Source organism: Caretta caretta, chromosome 8 (genome assembly GCF_965140235.1).
Source record: "Caretta caretta isolate rCarCar2 chromosome 8, rCarCar1.hap1, whole genome shotgun sequence".
NCBI lineage: Eukaryota > Metazoa > Chordata > Testudines > Cheloniidae > Caretta > Caretta caretta.
The window spans coordinates 94,449,009-94,469,756 of NC_134213.1; the positions used below are offsets into that span (position 1 = coordinate 94,449,009).

The window sequence follows — 20,748 nt, forward strand, 5'->3', positions numbered from 1 at the left end:
TGCTAGGTGGGTTGAGGGAACCATTGCTGTGGCCCCTTGTAGCATGTAGTAGTTTAGAAAGTTTAGTGTCCTTTTTCTTTTGTAGAGAAGCACATATGTGCCCACATATCTATTCAGGGGACACCATCACAGGGCCTAATAACATCAGCCACACTATCAGAGGCTCGTTCACCTGCACATCCACCAATGTGATATATGCCATCATGTGCCAGCAATGCCCCTCTGCCATGTACATTGGTCAAACTGGACAGTCTCTACGTAAAAGAATAAATGGACACAAATCAGATGTCAAGAATTATAACATTCATAAACCAGTCGGAGAACACTTCAATCTCTCTGGTCACGCAATCACAGACATGAAGGTCGCTATCTTAAAACAAAAAAACTTCAAATCCAGACTCCAGCGAGAAACTGCTGAATTGGAATTCATTTGCAAATTGGATACTATTAATTTAGGCTTAAATAGAGACTGGGAGTGGCTAAGTCATTATGCAAGGTAGCCTGTTTCCTCTTGTTTTTTTCTAATCCCCCCCCCCCAGATGTTCTGGTTCAACTTGGATTTAAACTTGGAGAGTGGTCAGTTTAGATGAGCTATTACCAGCAGGAGAGTGAGTTTGTGTGTGTATGGGGGTGGGGGGGATGTGAGAAAACCTGGATTTGTGCAGGAAATAGCCCGACTTGATTATGTAAAGAGTTGTCACTTTGGATGGGCTAGCACCAGCAGGAGAGTGAATTTGTGTGGGGGGGTGGAGGGTGAGAAAACCTGGATTTGTGCTGGAAATGGCCCACCTGATGATCACTTTAGATAAGCTATTACCAGCAGGACAGTGGGGTGGGAGGAGGTATTGTTTCATATTCTCTGTGTATATATAAAGTCTGCTACAGTTTCCACGGTATGCATCTGATGAAGTGAGCTGTAGCTCACGAAAGCTGATGCTCAAATAAATTGGTTAGTCTCTAAGGTGCCACAAGTACTCCTTTTCTTTTTAGTATAAGTAGTTACCACATATTCCAAGGGACCATTCAAGGGGAAGTGGCCTGTTAACACCTCTCTAGTCAGAGCGGGAGGTAGGGAGAAAATCATGGACTGAACAGAGACATGGACAGCTACCGTTCCCCCCCACCTCCCTTACTTTCCCCCCCCTGTGACTGGAGGGGTGTTAACAGGCTACTTTGAATGGTTCCTTGAAATATGTGTTAACTACTTATGCTAAACAATCTGTTCCAGCTGGTATTTAGCGGTATGGCACTGAATATATTTCCCAGACCAGAAGAAGAGCTCCATGTAAGCTCGAAAGCTTGTCTCTCTCACCAACAGAATTTGGTCCAATAAAAGATATTACATCGCCTTCCTTGTATCTTTAACTGTAGTTGTTTGTTATTAATAATTCTGTGTTTAGCACCAATAATGTGTTCGGTATTGTAAAAAGCACAAAGATACAGACAAGCTTTGCCCCCAAAGTTTAGGGTGAGGTGGTTTTTTTGGTTTGTTTTGTTTTTTTTAAAGTGACTTAGGAGCACAAATCCTGTTGATTTTCAATTACACTTGTTCTCCTGACTCACTTGACGCTTCTGAAAATCCCAATTTAGAATCCAAGAGGTTTGGTGCAAGTAAAAGAAGATACACTGGGAATTGTTATTTACCATTATTTGTATTTTTGTAGCACCTAGAAATCCTAGTTATGGACCAAGACACTTAGGCGCTGCACAAACACAGAACAAAAAGATAGTCCCGAATTTTGCCCCGGGTCAGATTGGCAGGAACCATAGGGGTTTTTCCACCTTCCCCTGCAGCATGGGGCACGGGCTACTTGCAGGTTTAAACTAGTGTGAATTGTGAATTCTCTGTAACTTGAAGTCTTTTAAAACCATGGTTTCAAGACTTTAGTAACTCAGCTTGAGGTTAAGGGGCTATTACAGGAGTGGGTGGGTGAGGTTCTTTGGCCTGCAGTGTGCAAGGGGTCAGACTAGATGATCACAATGGTCCCTTCTGATCTTAAAGTCTATGAGTCCCCCAAAGAGTTTAAAATCTAAGTAGCAGAGGGTAGGGAATAATGTATTATAATAGTTGTTATGGACTGCTAATAAATACTAACTTTTTACTTGTGATCAGTCCATCTTTTCTCATCTGTACTCACGAGCTGTGGGAATGAATCAAAGCAGCATTGTATCACCAGAATCTTAGGAAAATAGGATTTGCCATACCAGGTCTGACTGTTTATCTGTGAGAGGCAGTATGGCTTAGTGGATTTGGCTTCGGACTGTGAGCCAGGAACTCAGTCAGTAAATTTAATCCCCACTCAAACTTGCTACATTGCCCTGGACCAGTATATTGTGCTACAGTTTTTCCCATCTGTAAAATGCAGGATATGATGCTACCTGACTGCACTGGGGTGCTATGTGGATTCCTTAGTTACTCTCAGAACAGCACTTTGAAGATATAAATTGCTAGGCAAGTAGTAAAGTATTATACGTTAAGTCCACAATCCTGCTGTGGCCAGTCCCTGATGCTTCAGAGGAAGATGTACCTCCAACTGCAAATAACACAGCTAGCCAATATGTGCAATGCAATGTGAGGAAAGCCTTCCTGATTCCTTGTTGTTTTGTGCCCTGAAGTATGAAATTTTAATCACCATTACCATATTCCACTCCCGTCTCCCTCTGGTGTTGTCCCCCAGCCCATCCCCTTCTCTTGGCAGATATTGTTGATCAAAACATCATCCAGCCTTTATAAATCCAGCCACAGCGTTTTACCTGATGGCCTCCTGTAACAGAAAATTCTATAGACTGGCTTTATAGAAGTATTTCCTTTTATTTGTTCAAAATTTACTAGCCCTTATCAACTGACCTCATTGCGCTTGTGATATAGGACAGTGTGAAAAGGGAGGGATCGATCAATTTTCACTATATTAGCCTGAAGCCGGTTAATGATATTTAATTTTCCTGTATTATGGGAAAGAGAAGGCTCTTTCTTTCATTGCATGACTGATTAATTTCTAAGCTTTTGGGGGCAATTCAACTTACTGAACTTTACAGGATTGCGAAGAAGAAGGTAAAAAGTTCTAGACTAATTGATGAAATAAGACTTTCTTCTTCTTTAAAGAAATATAGAGCTGTTTATTTTGGATATATTGCTTTGTGTCTAAATAAATTAGAATCAAAATGGTCCAGCTAAGGAAATGCAAGCCTCCACCGTCCTTGCTGCATAAGATCTTCCGGCTACATTGATGGAATTGGAAAATAATGTTTCTGGTAATAAATGGTAGAAATATTCCATTTCTGCATCAGCAGATATGAGGATTAAAGGATTTGACCATATTAAACATTTTTGCCCAGCTTTGGCTCTCAGGGTTTGCAGACTGCATTATCAGAGTTCATCTCATGGCTATTCCAGACCTGATTTAGGAGAGAATACATTCCTGCTTTGCAAATTGTCATTCCCTAATTTAGCCCTTCTTTGACAGAATTAAAAAGAGAGAGAGAGAGGTGATTAGCCACCTCTTGAAATCTGGATGGCTTCCTGAGTGATGGCTCCCAATCAGCCATTTGAAGTGATGGAGATAATTGAATTATACTGTCTCCTATTTCCCCCACCCCCAAGCTTTACTTGTGTTGAACTATAGCATCCGATTAGAAACCTGAGAACAATAACAGTTGATCCCTGTTTCTGAGAATGAGAAGGTCTGTCAGTTGTTTGTCACGACCAAGCTCCTCATTCAGATTCTGACACTGCCCTTCAGTGCTGGGATTGTTACCAGTTGTGCTTCCATCTAAATATCCTGCCCCACACGCTTGCCAACCCATTGCTCCCGGGGGTCCTTCAGGAGGCTTTTATTTCTTTTTCTTTCAATCTAAGCCCATTTAATCACATTTGGCCATTGTGTCAGCTATTCAACATAAAAGCACAGCACAAATATCAGAAGAAACCAGAAGACACTCTGGGCCAAATTAGATTCCACCCAGAGCTTACACACCACGGTGAGAGAGGCCTGTGATATAACTAAGATAAAGATTCTGGACACTCCCATGGAACCAGGGTTTGCTCTGGTATGACTAAGGCTTTGTCTACACTACAGACCTTACAGTGGCACAGCTGTATCACCGCAGCTGCGCCGCTGTAAGGTCTCCCGTGTAGCCACGCTATGCCAGTGGGAGAGAGCTCTCCCACCGGCATAATTAAACCATCTCTAACGAGTGGCAATAGTTATGTCGGCGGGAGAGCATCTCCTGCCAACATAGTGCTGTCCACCCCGGCACTTCTCTCAGTGAAACTTTTGTCCATTCCCCCCCCCCAACCCCACCCCCCCGACCAACAAAATTTTTACTGGCAAAAGTGCTAGTGTAGACAAAGCCTCAATGTAGTGTTTGGGCTTCTGGTACTCTTTCAGTGGAGATTACTTTCTCTAGTGGATTGTCTCCCAACAGCAGCCAGCTCTTTCTGTACTCCTTGGGGAGTTGTCACATTAACATCCCCCGTAAATACTGGATTTAATATGTTCACATTTTCTGATGGGCCTTTTGTCTAGGCTGTTTCTACCGTCTACAATCCATTTTCCTACTCACATCTCTTAGTCACACTGCTTCCTAATTCCGCAAGCTTGGGGCTAGATTGTGCCTTCAGACTACAGTGGGATTGTAGGGTGGGTGTAACTGGGGGCAAGTAGCTAATGCCCAATTAAGCCAGACATGTCCCTTAGTCTGAATCAAGGGCTTTTCTTTTCTGAATGCTTATGTAACCATCGAGGAAACATCTGCTACATTTGGCAAAATGGGGCAAGTTGCAATTTCTATCTGGTGCCTTTTTTTCCCCTTTTGAGAGGCTGGGCACATTAAGATTTACAAGTGGGCCTTCCCCTGCCATCCGAAACTGGGGAATCCATGCCATTTTCGGGTGCCGCTTTCACTGTTTGGTTGTTCTCTGGCCTCACAGTTCACCCATCACTTGTGGAATTTGAATAAGGCACATTCGGTCCAGAAAGGACTGTCCTGCTGTAAGCAGCATTCTTGCTCTGGTGCCACGAGACTTATGTAATACATGGTTGGTCTGTTGTACTACATGTGTATACTGCAGAGAGATTTTTATGGTCCAGAGGGGAAGTTTTTCATTTGTTATCATTTTATGCTTAATGTGAGAGTTTATATTCTACAGAATATCATGTGAGAGACCCTGGAGGCTTGTAAAAACTGATTTTGTTTTGTTTTGGTTTGTTGGGTGTTTTTGTGCAATGAAGAAGCAGAAAGCTCTTGGGCAAAAATCATAGAGACATCCTTTCAACTACACTTGAGTTGACATTCCAGACTCATCCTCCCCCACCTCTGCATGGTCCAGCTTTCTGTTCTGAAACAGAAAAGTGATACCAGACCCTTTTAAAATTTCTAGCAAACTATCCTGTGTACTGCGCCATTAGTATTCTCTGCCCGTACTGGATGTCATTTTAAAAAAGTTCTTTACCTTTAACTAAGAAGACTGTTAGAACTTTCAAAAAGCCCTGAATGCAGCTATCTTTGCACATTAACTCTTGCTCTCTGAAAGGATTAATCAAGGCTGTCTCATATCCAGCTGTAAAAGCTTTAATATTTTTAAAAGTTTAACTGCTGTGAGAGAAGGCAGTGATGAGCACAAAATGCCTGTTATCTACAAAAAGCTCTACATATTACGCTGAGATGCTGCTCTTTGGTGCTTTAGCCAATAACCCTATCACCTCCACATGTACACAGTTCCACTGCATTTAATGGGAATGCCACATAGGGAACAGATTAGTAGATTCCTCCACAACAATACAATCAAACATAGGCCAGGGTAGTGTACTCGCTATTCCAGTATATGATGTCTGAGAAAATCCCAATCTCTATTTCATCAGGCTGCCATATGAGAGATTTGGCATGAAGCTGTTGATATGTTCAACTGGTTTCATGCATGTATACCCTGTGCCCCGTGCTTAAAATGTACAATATAATACTACCTAGCTCTGACGTAGCACTTTTCATCAGTAGATCTCAAAGCACTTTCCCAAGGACGTCCGCATCATTACCCCATGTTTAACAGGTGAGGAAACTGAGGGTCAGAGGGGTGAAGTGACTTGCCCTAGATCACCCAGCAGGTCAATGACCAAGCCAAGCATAGAATCCATCCACTGCTCTTTTTAGTAGGTGACACTGAGCAGTACGGTTTTACTTTTAAATACGGATATAGAAAAGCCACTGTTTTATAACTGGACATAAAATTGGCCATTCACTGAAAAGCCCTGATGGTATTCTAATAAGCAGAAACATAGTGATTGGAAAAAACATCCCAATGCTTGCAGGCTCCATTGGATAATCACCAAAAATTTTTTGGTTTGTTCAAACCTAATCCAAAATTCTTGAGTCTGCAAAACTGGGTTGGAAATGCCACAAGGAGAAACTTTCTTCTTCCATTTCTGAATGTCTGCTCCCAGCCCTAGCCAGAGGTTTCCTCATAAAAAATTAGGAAACAATCAAATTAACTTCATTCTTTTTACCTTCAAACTGTTTCTCGTTTGGGAGAAAGTTTAGATCCATTTGTTCATCCCTCTGTAAAAGTGCTTTGAAGGATTTAGGGGCAGTAAGATAGAGTACACCAGATAGAATACTGGACAGTAGTATTCGTAGGTCTTCTCTACAGAGGAAAGCTATACTTGTATAATCTTCACCTGTGAACACTCTTATTCTGCTATAAGAGGACCTTTTCCTTCAGTAATTATGCTGCTTGGGTAGGGTTGCCAACTTTCTAACTGCACAAAATGAACACCCTTGCCTGGCCCTGCCCCCTTGTCCCACCTCATCTCCAAGGCCCCGCCCCTTCTCTGAGGTCCCACCCCTGCTCGCTCCATTCCCCCTCCCTCTGTTGCTCGCTCTCCTCCACCCTCACTCACTCGTTTTCATCAGGCTGGGGTAGGGGATTAGGGTGTGGGAGGGGCTGAGGGCTCCAGGGTGGGTCTGGGCAAGGTTTGGGGTGCAGGAGGGGGTTCTGGGCTGGGGCGTGGGGCCTAGGAGTTCAGAGTGTGGGAGGGGGCTCTGGGGTGGGGGTGTGGGCTCTGGGGTGGGGCCAGAAATGAGGGATTCAGGATGTGGGAGGGGGCTCCAGGCTGGGGCAGGGGGGTGAGGACTCAGTCTGGGGATGTGGGCTCTGGGGTGGGGCTGGGGATGAGGTGCAGGAGGGGGCTCTGGGCTGGGGCCAAGGGGTTTGGCGTGTGGGAGGGGGTTCCAAGGTGGGGTAAGGGGTTGGGTCATGGGAGGGATTTGTGGTGTGGGAGGGGGCTTTGGGTGGGGGGTTGGGGTACAGGAAGGGATGCGGGCTCTGGGAGGGGGTTCTGAGCTGAGACAGGGGTTTGGGGTGCAGGCTCCAGGAGGGAGTTTGGGTGTGGGAGGGGGCTCAGGACTGGGGCAGGGAGATGGGGAATGGAAAGGGGGGTTGGGGTGCAGGCTCCAGGAGGGCATTTGGGTGCGGGATGGGGCTCAGGACTGGGGCAGTGGGTTGGGGTGCGGGAGAGGGTGTGGGGTGCACTTACTTCAGGTGGCTCCCAAAGTGGCTGGCATGTCTGGCTCCTAGGCGCAGAGGCCAGGGGGCTCTGCGTGCTACCCTGTCCGCAGATGCCATCCCTGCAGCTCCTATTGGCCGTGGTTCCCGGGCAATGGGAACCGCGGAGCTGGTGCTCAAGGCGGGAGCAGCGCACAGAGCCACCCTGCCTGCCCCTGCGCCTAGGGACGTTGCCGCTTCCGGGGAACCATGTGGAGCCAGGTAGGGAGCTTGCATGTGCTGGCCAGAGCCACCGGGTGTTCCAGTTGAAAACTGGACACCTGGCAACCCTACACTTAGGAAGGGTTTAAACTAAACAGAAAAAAACAACTCTTATATGGAATGAGACTGTTCAGACTGTCCACACAGTGGTAGTATCTGTATAACTATAACAACATAACTAGCAAAATCTCTCCATGTGGACAAGTCCTACTTGCATTAATCACTATCAGACAATAGACTCTGCTTAAATATTCCTGTCCCACAAGAAAAAGTGATTGCAATTTTCTTTAAGTTTTAACGAGGCCATTCCTGGATGACACTCAGCAGCTCCTGAAAGTTTCCGAGTGCCCTTGCTTCTCAGAGCCTATAATGGGAGCTGAGGACAGTTCGCACAATAAAATTCTGCAAAAGTATGCAAGGTTGAGAGCCTTTGTATATCTGAATTCTTTCGTGCTCTTTTTATGTCATCAAAGCATTATGATGGCTACATTTTCAAAAAGGTGCCCCTGTAACAATGGCAATTACATGATTAATTAGGCATGCAATTGCAGTTGCTTTAAAATTTTCAACAGGTGGTGCTTTATAGCAAAAACAAAACAAAAAACCCAAAAAACAAAAACACACACACAAAAACCCGCTGACTGTGTACCTAAATAAAAAAAACGGAACAACCAGGCAGATCTGGGGGCGTGTGTGTCCATTTAAATAGGCCATGCCAGCGTCAATATAATTAGTCCCCTAATTGTGTGCCAAAACTTTTGTGTGCAGGTATAATTAATTATGATTTATTGAAAAGCACCCTCTCTGCAAATGCTTTCCCCTCCATTCCCCAAAAATCAGACAGCTGAGGGACAGATCAGAATCTGGTTTTATACATACATACAATATATTTTAGAATTCCCTTCTCCTTATGTTTTTACTAAGTTACAACAGACAACTACGACCTGTGCAGAGGAAATAAGAATGGCACGTTAATCATCAAAAAAATAAATACAAGGGTGGGGGCGGGATGTGTGATACCATACAATCACGTAAATAATGGACCTAATGTGTATAATGAGACTCTTTCACACTAGCCCTGACCAATCCACTAATAATAGTTAGCCAGATGTTCCGCTCTATCTACACAGGCAGGGGGAGAAAAAGCAGGAGTAGATGCAAGGAGCAGAGAATAGTGGAAGCAGCACCTCCAGTTCATGCTCGCCCTTTCCTGAGAGCTCCCCCAAGCCCCCCACTCCTTACCTTGCATGGTGCTGTGTGTTGGGCAATAAGGGTTAAGCAAAGGACCATCCACTCTCCTGATTTATATATTAATGCTCCCTTCTAGTAGCAGCAGCAGCATGAACTCCTGCTCTGTGCGGCAGCCCTTTGGGAAGAGGGTTATCACGCAGCATGAACAGCATAGTTCCTAGTGAAGCTGTGATGCCAGCGGGGAGGGCAGAAGCTGGGCAGCACCAGAGAGAGGTAGCCTAAAGGATCAGTGCTACTTTCTCCTCCATAGATTCCATAGGGTTTAGAAACCCCCTCCCTGCATCCTCTATGACCCACTGACGAGCGTGTCAGAAGCTCCGTGAAGTCTTCACGTGAGAAGTTCAAGTAACTGTGATTATTGCATTTCAAGTGACCCCAAAGGAAAAGTCCTATAGGTTTTAATAGAAGACAATAAACTTATTGTAATAAGTGTGGCGGTGGTGTTTTTTTGAACAACCCAGTAGAATTCATTGCAGAAATATGTCCCTGCTATAGAATGCTATTAAAAGAGGGACGTGGGGAGGAACCTCGAGAAAGGAGATCATTCTCTGTTAATTTCTCCCTGTTTTTAGAGCAATTCCTATAGAAACCTATTGGCTTCATCTGTGTTAAATTCTACAGGTCATTTTGATATGGGAGAAGTGAACAGAGTGCCAAGTCTGTCCATAGAAACCCAAACAGTCTCATCAGTTTCCATCCTATGTATTGGGGGGGAGGAATTGCTAGCATGTCAAAGAGGGAGAAAGGGAAGGGTTTTTAACCCTTTGGGGAAACCACTGTTTCCTAGGCAGAGATTTCATAGACAGTCTGGGCCAGATCTTCAGCTTTGTGTACGATGTCATAGCTCGGACGAAGTCAGGAGACAAGACCATTTACACCAGCTGAGGATCCAGCTCTCTCTAATTAATTCCTGTGCAAGAAAAAGGAGGATTGATAGAACAATAATGACCCCATAGCAATACTAACAATTCTGACTCTGCATCAGTACAATAAGCTTTTGGGCTGGATTCTCTGGTGTGGTGTGGCTGTTTCATCCTGTACTGCTGCCTTGTCTTGGCCTTAAAGCTTGTGTATGTACCTTCAGGGTACATCGCTCCATGGTATATAGATGATGCAGAAGCTCTGCGGCCACTCCTAGTCCCGAGTGATCAGGACACCTCTCTGCCCTGCCAATCCTTGCCTGTGGCAAAGCTGAGTCACTAAACTCCCTGCTGCCCTTCCTAGCCTCCACATCCGTTCTATTCCATCAGCTTCCCCTCTGCTCCTCCTGGACTCTGCGCCTCCCTCTCTGGCAGAGTCCCCTCTCCCCCAGCACATGCTGGGTGTTGCAGGGAGAAGCAAAGGAGCCATCCCGTTGCTCACAGCAGGGAGTGCAGGAGGTGGGAGCGGAGCTCCCGGGCTCTTTCTGCTCCCTCCTTTCCCCTCCCCTCCTGTGAGAATGGTGGTGGCTCCGGAGTGGTCCAGGGGCGAGAGAGAGAGAACTCGGCCTGCCCCACGCAGCAGTGCCATTGGCTGCTCTTCCCCAAAAGGCAGGCAAGTGGGTAGAGCTGCCATTTGGAGAGCATTCCCTTCCAAGCAGCCCTAAGACTGTGAGCCCCTCAGCAACCTGGCTCACTCTTAGAAATGTAATTTCCCAGGGTCCCTGACCCATTTTGAGTCAGTGCCCTTTGAGTGCTGGCTCCTCCAGAAGCAATGGTGCTGTTGCATTCTCCTCTCTGTGGTACCTCCCCATTCTTATCATGGATTCTGAAATCTCCTCGAGCTATTTCTAACCCGCTCGAAAACCATCAAATGGCATCCTTATGCTTTCTAACTTTCTGCCTGCTTTCCTCCAGTGTACCCTTTTCCTGCAGTGGGAGGGCCTCATGGTTTCCTGGGCATCAGGCACTTGTGGGTGGGAAGGTGGGAAAGTCAAATGATGTAGTAAAGCTTGGCATAAAAATCCTTCATGTTTCCCAATAGTCTTTGCTGCAGTAGCTCTTTCATTTCTATTTTTATCCAGTATAGCTCTGTCATTCCCCGTCTTTCATCTTTCTTCCTAGTATTTTTAAGCTTTGGTTTTCTTCCTTGCTTTTCTTGACGGGCTCAACATTGCTTCCCCTGGTCTTCTGTTCCTCTTTGTTTTCACTGACATGCACAAATTCTCTATTCATTCTGGCATACAGATCTTTCTTCATTTCCCTTCTTTCTTTTAACAATCTTCTCTCATCTCTTTTAGATATGACTTCTGAGCTGTCTGGCTTCTTCTTCTAGCTACCTTTCAGTACAGTGAGAATAATGTATACTGTTTGTAGCAGGTCCAACAGGGGGAAAAATAGCAGTTATTTATGGCAGAATTTTTCTTGTTCTCTGCATGCTGGCTCAAATTTGGATTGGATTAATTGCTTAAAAATGCACATAATTATAAATGAAACACTGATCAGTCCCGCAGATACTAGTCTACCCTTTGTGTTTAAATCAGATCATCCGCTATATGTGGGCACTTTATCACCATCAGAATTCTGTTTACCATCTTCATGTTATTCCCCCTCCCCCGTGTTATGTCCTTATTGATGTTTATAAGATATAAGTAGTTAAAGGAAAATTTCAAACGTATAGTATAACAACGAGTAATATTATAAATAATTGGGCCCCTATGCTGAAAGTTGTAATGTGTGAGCGGACGTGTGTGCAGCACCATTGATTTCAATGTGGCTTCATGTGGGAACAGCCCAGTTTCAAGATCTGGCCCTTAATAACCACAAGAATTCAAAAAGAAATTTAATCGCCCTAGTAAACTGAAGCCCTCCCGTCTCTCTGTCCCGTTTCCTCTGTATACTTAAACCAGGGCTACCTTTGATATTTCTCCTCACTTAGTATTATTAGAGGGAGCTTTAAGTTTGCACTGCAGATTTAGTAATGCTAAGGCAGTATGTTGACTGGTTAAATAAAAATTAAAGTAATGGCAGATGGATCCGTAATAATACTTAGAACTGCTTTGTGCATTACATCTTGAAAGCACTTTACAGACATTAACTAATTAATCCTCACAGTAGCCATATAAGGTAGATCACTCTTACCGTCCTTATACAGAGGGAGAAAGTGAGGCAACAAGCTTAAGTCACTTATCCAAGGCCTCCGAAAAATCCGTGTTAGGGGAAGGATTAGAACTCTGGAATTTCCAGTGAAATGTGCAGGAAGGTTGGGATTTCACTTACCAGTGCTTTTTGTGACTCATCAGAAAATGCCAGTGCTGACTAAATACCACATCTCTTTCCCCCCTTTGGCAAGTTGTTGGTTCTTTTTTTCTTTTAAATAAAAGAAAAATGTGTTTGAGATGTGTATGTGCAGTAACTTGGGGGGAGTGTAAAGGTCAGGTATTGTATGCTGGCAAACTGCATCTTCTTGAATTTTCCCCGTCTGATGAGTCATTCATTGCTATGACACATGTCTGGTTGTGTTAGTCATGTCATGTTAGAATGATTCTGCTTGTTCCTAGCTAGTTGATTTTATGAAAAACAAAAATCAAAAACTTAAATTGACAATGACACTAAAGTGCAAAAGAGTAATCTGAGGGAATGCAGTTAGCTTGCTTCAGATCTTATTTATTTTGTATATTGGAATGACACAAATGTTTTCCTTTGCAACCTTCAGTTCACCACCAGCTGTGTTCTAAGATTATGCACTCTACAAAAAAGTGAGAAATTTTTATATTAAGTAAACAATTTGTTACTCTGAAACTCCATGGTAGTAATTTATTACAAAAAACATAATTGTTTTATAATACAGGACAAATGAGCCAATGAAATGCATCTAGCTAATTCTAAATTCCAGGACAAACAAACACATTTGCTAGATTAAAATATGATTTATTAAATGAACCAATTTAACTTGGCACTTTCTAGAGTTTAAATACTGCAACAACAAGCTACCAATTATTACTTTAAAAACAAGCACATTTTTTTCCTTAATACTTTCAGTTAGGTCATTATTCTCCTAAAACTGAATATGTGGAGTACGTGCTAGTCTAGTCTATTCTGTTCTACAGAGCTTCTTATTCTTCCCTCATCACAGTGGTATCTGAGCACTTTCCAACAGTGCATTGAGTAATAGGACTAGCATTTGTCACATGTGGCTTGTTCTCTCTCTCATCCTCTCCCCAAGGGAACAGTTGTGTGTGCAGTGTATTGTTTTGTTTTTAAATGTACACACTGCGGGGTGTGTGTGTGTGTGGTAAAAGAAGCAGGTTGAAGATGTGCATCTTGAACTTGGAATGGAAGGTGGTGGAGGTTTAGGATGGTCTGTACTTCCTGGGGGAGTTTGTTCCAGAGTTTCTAATTATTTTTTGAGAATTGTCTGTAAAAGACAGACCTGTTTTACCCTTACTGTAGAGTTTTATTTTAGAGAGCTCTACTATACTAGAGGAGCAAAGGTGTCAACCATAGTCTTCATCCTGGAGATATAGGCGGTCTTTTAGATATACTTGACCCAGGCCTTTGAGCACCTTGAAGATAAGGACCAAGACTTTGAACTTGATTCAGTATTTTATAGGAAGCCGGCATAGAGAGAAGCAGAGAGAGTTCTCATCTGCTTGCTATAGCCTGCATCACTTAGATGTACTCCTGGGTTCTGTACTCATTGGAGTTTGGGGCTGATGGTTTCATGACCAGGTTTATCGCATTGTTGTAGCCCAGAAGGAAGGTTATGAAGGCATGTATAACTGAGGCCAAGACATCATCTACCAGGCTAGGATGGAGTCTTTTAGCCAACTGGAGATAGTAGAAAGCAATATTTGTGGGTGCTGCTATGGATTCACCAGCGGGGAATCCAGTAGCACTTCTAACCTATAGATGGAATTGACCCATTGTGGATATGTACTCGCAACCAAAGGAGGATGCAGTGCTTTCCTCTGCCTTCCATCAGATCCTCCATCTTGCTTGAGTTCAGCTTCAACCATGGGTTGCTCATGTTGTGGCTTGGATACTTCATCCATGAGCTCATCTTATCTAAACAGTGTGCTAGCTTGGTGTTAGTGGTATGATCATATGTAGAACTGTGCTCAAGTTGAGCATGGCTGATGTATAATTGTTCATGCAAAAAAGCTTTTATATTATGTTAGAAAATTAAAAGACAGTGATCCATGTATTAGCCTCCATTTTCTCCAACAGTTTTATATTTTTGCTCATTTATCCTGGTCATTGAGATTCAATATATCCCTAAATTCCTCTAATTTTAAAAAAAAAGAGTCAACAGCTTGTATTAATTTGTGCAATCTCATCCAGGCCTTTAAGCCGGAAGGATGGGAAATAGGAGAGGACAGTCACATTTTCTGAGGCTGCTGCTCCTTAGGGGAACACCACTTTCATAAAGAAGAATGCCCCCCTCCTTTAACCTCTTGGCAGTAGGAGTTGGATTTTTCCAGTGTGAAGTCCATTACTGCCAATAGATGTGCCTGGAACTGACTGTGTGATTAATGATCCTGGTTATGGGTCTGTTACCAGCTGAGAGTTCAATTCATCTCACTTCATGAGCGTATTACCCACCATGTATTGTCATCAGTGAGGATATGGTCTTTTGCAATTACAGTAGGTAAATTCTGTCTTTCAGGACATAAGAGAAAGGTAATGATGGAATTACCACTTAAGAACTGAATTGTCAAATGGACCCAGCTGTGTCTCTAGGAAATGAGCCACCTAGAGTTGATTCTTCTTAAGTAAGTGGCTTTACTCTGTGGGGGAGGGGAGGAGAGCTTTTGTTCCTTTTCCTAGGGGGGATGGTGGAGATGTGAAAACATTTAGGCCCCTGTTGTGTACAAGTCAGATGGTAATTAATAAATATACATATATTTAATAGTGGATGTGGTAGCAACTGGCAGAGTTGCCATTTATATAATGGTTTCCATTTTAATCTCTATCTTTTTTGAAACTTTTGTCTTTGAGTTGAAATTTTTCAGACTTAGTATCTGCCAACAAGTGAATTTAAAAAACAAAAAAAGTCGTCCGTCAATTCAACCACTTTTGAAGAGGAGAATGGACTTTTTTCTACAAGATACCCTTTTCACACTATTAAAAATACATAAAGAAAGATCCTTGCAGCAGCTTATTTAACTGCTCTACAGCCAGAACAGCTGGAAATAAGAAGTTGCAATGTGGCAGGGAAATAGCCTCAGACTGAAGTCCCCTATGAGTGTTCCAGTTAAAATGGGTTTGAATTTGATGAATTTTACAGCCAATGTTCACTCTATTTTTTCCCTGTGTGTAGAATGAATAGTTCCATGAGTGCAAGTTTAAAATATGTAAACACAGCCTCTCCCAGTGCCATTCCATCATCCCCTTCTTTTGCTCAAGGAGGGGGAAAGGTAGGGCAACAGGGAGAAGGTGGGGACCCAGAAGCTCTTAAAGACCCCCACTCTAGCTGGATGAGGGGATCCCTGGCATGTTTCTTTCCCCAACTTCTAGTTCAGGGGCACAGGAAATAGACCCCTGGAACTTCTCCCAGTCTCCTCCCACCCTGCAGATGGCAGCATTTTGAGGGGAGCTCACCTGGTCAGTAGTCAGCGCGCTGTTCATGGTGCCACCAACACAACACATACCTCCATGGTGTATCTTAAATGCCATTTCTGAAAATTATCAGATCAATCTCATGTTTTTTTCAATTAATTCTCTGCACAGGAACTTGACCTGAAAGAAAATTGACAGGAATTCTCAGATCGGAGGAGGGTTTGAACCATACAGATAGTAGAGTAGGTCAAAATTGTGTTTAGTAGAGAAACTGTTTGTTTCTCTTTGGATTCTCCGTATAAATGAAGTAGAAGCAGAGATAGGGGCATAACTGAAACTATTGCAGGATTGATAAGCTTTGCAGCAGTTTCTGAAGAACTGGTAAGACTTACAGGGTCTCTCTCCTTCTGTGGAGCTAGTAAATTTTGCTGGAGCCCAAGTACAGAATTTGTAAGTTTTTTATCTGGAGCATGGGTCTTACAAAAGAGGATTCACTTATGGTGCCTGTAATTCCCTTGCAATAGATCATGAAATTTACAAATGTTATGGACACCTCATGAAAGCTGTAACCTTTGTGGAGATTTTATGTAACACCAAGAAGTTTTGGGTTTTTTTCCCCCCACCCAGCATAATTCAACATACCCCTCTGCACTAGTTCAACTGTAGGACATTTGGAATTCCTACACAACTCTGCTTGAGATATTTGATGGCAAAAAAGACCTTTACCGAAAATAAAAATACCAGTCACTGTTTAACTTTGCATGCCTCACAAATGCTTACGGTAATGATTTTCAGTGAGACTTAGGTTCCTGAGTGCTAAAGTCACTTTGCATTTGAAAATTTTACCCCCAGTAATAATAAATAGCATGCAGAATTTCAGCTGGAAAAGACTTTGTGTATATGATTTGTGCATTTGGGGACTGAAATTAGCTTTCTAGTTGTAAATCTTATCACTTTAGCTATGGGACTATGTCTGATACACAATGGAAATTGCATGTGTGTGACAGAAGATGGTTGTAGGGTGAGGGTATTTGTGCCTTGGTTACTGTATTGAATCCACTTGGTCAACAAGCTATGTGTTAGTTTATAGTAAATTAGAAACCTAAGTATAGTCAGTGAAACAGAAGTGTACTAGCTAGCTAGCCAGCCGAGGCACGAAGAACCTCTCATGAACAAGCATTGAGCACAGCTTTTTCCAGACTCTCCCTTTTTCACGATTAAGGGATTGGATTGCTCTGCAGAGGGAAAGAGCGTTAAGATACCTTGGGTCTACAGGAAAGACAACAAAAACCCATACCACAGAGTGACTGCTGCTCCCATGGCTTTGTCAAATAGCAAAGAATCATAGTGACAAACTGTATGCAACCTGCTGTACCTCTCCCACTTGAACTGAGGGTTAGTATTCTCTGTGTTGTGAGCAGTGGAAATACCAGTGCAGGGTCCTTTTTCTGTATATTTTGCACGAATGCAGGAAGATCGGTTGTGTAGTTTGATAAATAGTTTTGTTTTAAAATCAATTTACTGATATTTAGCTCTCTCAGCTTTTTTAAAATTGAGACTAGAAATGGGTCAAGGTGAAAAATTTTCATTCAGACCCTGGCTTTTGGAATCCTCAAAGTTCTGCCGTTTTGAGGTCAAGTGTTTTGGTCTAGCCCATCCTTTGCAAAGTCTGATCCAGATTTGGGGCCCAATTCTCTGGTGGGGTAACTCTACTGAAGTCAATGGAGTTATTCCAGCAGAGAATTAGGACCCTGGATTTTGTTGTGTTCAGATATGGGGCTTTAGTTCAAACACCATCTTTAATTTTGAGACTAAAGGATGAAACCATCCCTTTAGTGAGGCATTCCAGCCTGCATTATATCTGGTACTCTGTTTCAGGAGGGCAATGATAGATTGAGCTACCAGATGGAGTGTGTCCTTTTTCTCATGGCATATGCATTGTTTGTTTTTGGAAGTCCAGCAAAATGACAGCTTTAGAGTTGCCACTGTGCTGAATATTATAGATTGCATTTACAGTTCTGTGTTTGGTATCTGCAGGGGCTGTAAAGCCTCTGGACACTTGTACCATTATCTTTCAGTATTATTAATCCAGTTCTAAAACATTACTGCTTATTGAAAGAGGTGGGGGTCTATGTTTTTAAAAATAAAATCATGGCACAGTTTGTAGCCCATATAATCACAAAATAGTTCTGTAGAATTAAGCATTTGATGCAGAAGCAAACAAAAAAGATACAATTTTGACCTTACTGTGTTTGTACAACCTGTATTTTTAAGTGGGGGGGGGAGAAGAAAAGGGATTTCTTGAGTAGTTTCATTTTCCCCTCATTTGAGGTATAGGTTTTACATACAATAGGAAGTTACATCATACACTGTATGTATATCTTCAATGTGGATGAATGGTGGCAGTGACCACATTAATGAAATATAATGTTCACCACTGAGATATAAATAGAAGACAGTGGAAAGTCACTATTTGCCAACAGTTCACCACAGATCTGGTATTTGAAGTATAGGTAATATGAGACCACTATGTTGCAACTGTTAGAAAATGCTGGCTTTTTAATAACTGCTGTGCAGTTAGGAAGTAACATTCACACCACTGTAAGCATCTCAGTGCTTCTAGCCCAGTATGTTAGGTTTGGCTAAACACATACTCATTACTTGACTGTGGATTACACACATAAGTCTCTTGATTTCCTGCCTTTAGACTATACCAGAGATACCTGTGGGATCAAAGGCAGACAACAGCATGTGTTCAGTATTTGGCAACAAAGATTAACAATCAAGAGCGGCATATCACGAAGTGCCAAGAGTGACTGGCTTCACTGCATAATGCAGAGATTTGACTCATCACAGTCTGCTCATGCTCCTGAGACACCAAAAGCTACTGCCTTCAAGTCTTTTGCAGTTGCTCTCGTCTGCAGCACAAATACTCCATTGTCAGAGTTCCATTCGACCGGAACTTGGAACGGAGACATTACTGCATGCAGTGGATGAGGGACCAGTGTGACAGGGTTGGGACTCGCCCCCGCAGCGCCTCCCGCTGGCACCTCAGGGAATTAGCTCTGTCCAGTGCGGAGTGCCCTCTGCTGGTGGTGTCTCATCCTTCTCTCGCCCTGCCAGCATCTGGACCTGTGTTGTTCCTCGCACGGCAGCATCCTCTTCAGGACACTGCCCTCCGGCAGTGCCCACTGCTCCAGTCTAGCCCCCTTCTGGGGGTTTTGTGTTGTTAGCGGTCCACAATCTACACCTGCTGTAGTGGCCGGCTGCAGCCTCAGTGTCTCGCCCCCTTGTTGCAGGGACCAGCCACAGCCAGGATCAGGCCACGCTCCTCTTCAGCCAGGTGTAGTACAAGGTGGAGGGGGGGGGCACACAGGCCCACCCGCTACTCTGGGTCCTGACTCAGGGACACTTTAGCGGCAGCCTCTCTGCCCTCCTTCTCTCCCCTTGCCCTACTATTATCCCTGGGCCGCTTCCCCTTCTGCCCTATGCACCTGCCTGGCCCTTTGTAGCTAGGCCAGCAGCCTGGGGTTTTCCTTGGCTGGAGTTCCCCAGCTCCTTCTGCCCTTCCCCAGCACTGCTCTGTCCAAGGTGCTACCTTTCAGCTCAGGAGCCAGTCCTTTTCCCTTGACCACCAGGGAGAGACAGTCTCTCTCTTTACTAGGCAGCCTTTATATAGGGCCTATGCCAGCCCTGATTGGCTCTCCCCAGGCCTTCTCTGATTGGCTGTGGGTCTGCGCAGCCTCTCTGGCCTGGTTCAGCCCTTCTTCTCAGGGGGGTGGGACACCGCCCCACCACAAACTGATATAGGCAGAGATTTGGAGGATGTTGAGGCTGGGATTCTCAAATGGGCCTATGGGAGTGGGCACCCAACTCCAGTTGGAAGTCAGTGAGTGTTGGGTGCTTAGCTCTCTGAGGCTGTGTTGAAAATACCAGTCTGGAGCCATACTTTCCTCTACCTCCATGTCTACTTACCTTGTGCTGCTCTGTTGCTTGACACGTTGAAAGTAGAACTCCTAGACACTAAGGGCTGGTCTACACTACAAAGTGGAGGTCAGCTTAACTACATCACTCAGGCCTGTAAACAATGTTTTACGACCTGTGCAATGTAATTAAGCTGACCTAAGCACCAGTGTAGACACTATTAGGTTGATGGAAGAATTCTTCTGTTGACCCAGCTACCACCTCTCTCTCGAGAGGTGGATTTGCTACAGTGATGGAAGAACCCCTTCTGTTGCTGTAATAGGTGTCTACACTGGTGCAGCTGTGCTGCTGTAATGTTTCAAGTGTTGACATACTTTGAGGGTGATTGATACTAAACTGGGAGGAGTGGTAGATACGCTGGAGGGCAGGGATAGGATACAGAGGGACCTAGACAAATTGGAGGATTGGGCCAAAAGAAATCTGATGAGGTTCAATAAGGATAAGTGCAGGGTCCTGCACTTAGGACGGAAGAATCCGATGCACAGCTACAGACTAGGGACCGAATGGCTAGGCAGTAGTTCTGCGGAAAAGGACCTAGGGGTCACAGTGGACGAGAAGCTGGATATGAGTCAGCAGTGTGCCTTTGTTGCCAAGAAGGCCAATGGCATTTTGGGATGTATAAGTAGGGGCATAGCGAGCAGATCGAGGGACGTGATCGTCCCCCTCTATTCGACATTGGTGAGGCCTCATCTGGAGTACTGTGTCCAGTTTTGGGCCCCACACTACAAGAAGGATGTGGATAAATTGGAGAGAGTCCAGCGAAGGGCAACAAAAATGATTAGGGGTCTGGAACACATGACTTATGAGGAGAGGCTGAGGGAACTGGGATTGTTTAGTCTGCGGAAGAGAAGAATGAGGGGGGATTTGATAGCTGCTTTCAACTACCTGAAAGGGGGTTCCAAAGAGGATGTCTCTAGACTGTTCTCAATGGTAGCAGATGACAGAACGAGGAGTAATGGTCTCAAGTTGCAGTGGGGGAGGTTTAGGTTGGATATTAGGAAAAACTTTTTCACTAGGAGGGTGGTGAAACACTGGAATGCGTTGCCTAGGGAGGTGGTGGAATCTCCTTCCTTAGAAGTTTTTAAGGTCAGGCTTGACAAAGCCCTGGCTGGGATGATTTAATTGGGTATGGGTCCTGCTTTTGAGCAGGGGGTTGGACTAGATGACCTCCTGAGGTCCCTTCCAACCCTGATATTCTATGATTCTATGATTCCACACTAACCCCAGGCTTTGACTCAGGTTTGAGCCCAAAGCATCCTTTCTTCCCACTTAAAT

General features: G+C 44.0%; 1 protein-coding gene and 1 long non-coding RNA gene across 7 annotated transcripts in view; one reads left to right on the plus strand and one right to left on the minus strand.

Moving 5' to 3' along the window:
• The window catches only part of DAB1 (DAB adaptor protein 1), a 697,001-nt gene that overhangs the window by 193,024 nt on the left and 483,229 nt on the right, over positions 1 to 20,748 (plus strand). The window lies entirely within an intron of this gene.
• Positions 12,592 to 20,748, minus strand: part of LOC125641086 (uncharacterized) — a 48,934-nt gene continuing 40,777 nt past the window's right edge. For both annotated transcript variants that reach the window (XR_007357984.2, XR_012669729.1), the window contains 2 exons: positions 15,532 to 15,669; positions 12,592 to 12,676 (listed from right to left, as the gene is read on the minus strand). This is a non-coding gene — a long non-coding RNA (uncharacterized LOC125641086). The remainder of the gene's footprint in view (positions 12,677 to 15,531; positions 15,670 to 20,748) is intronic.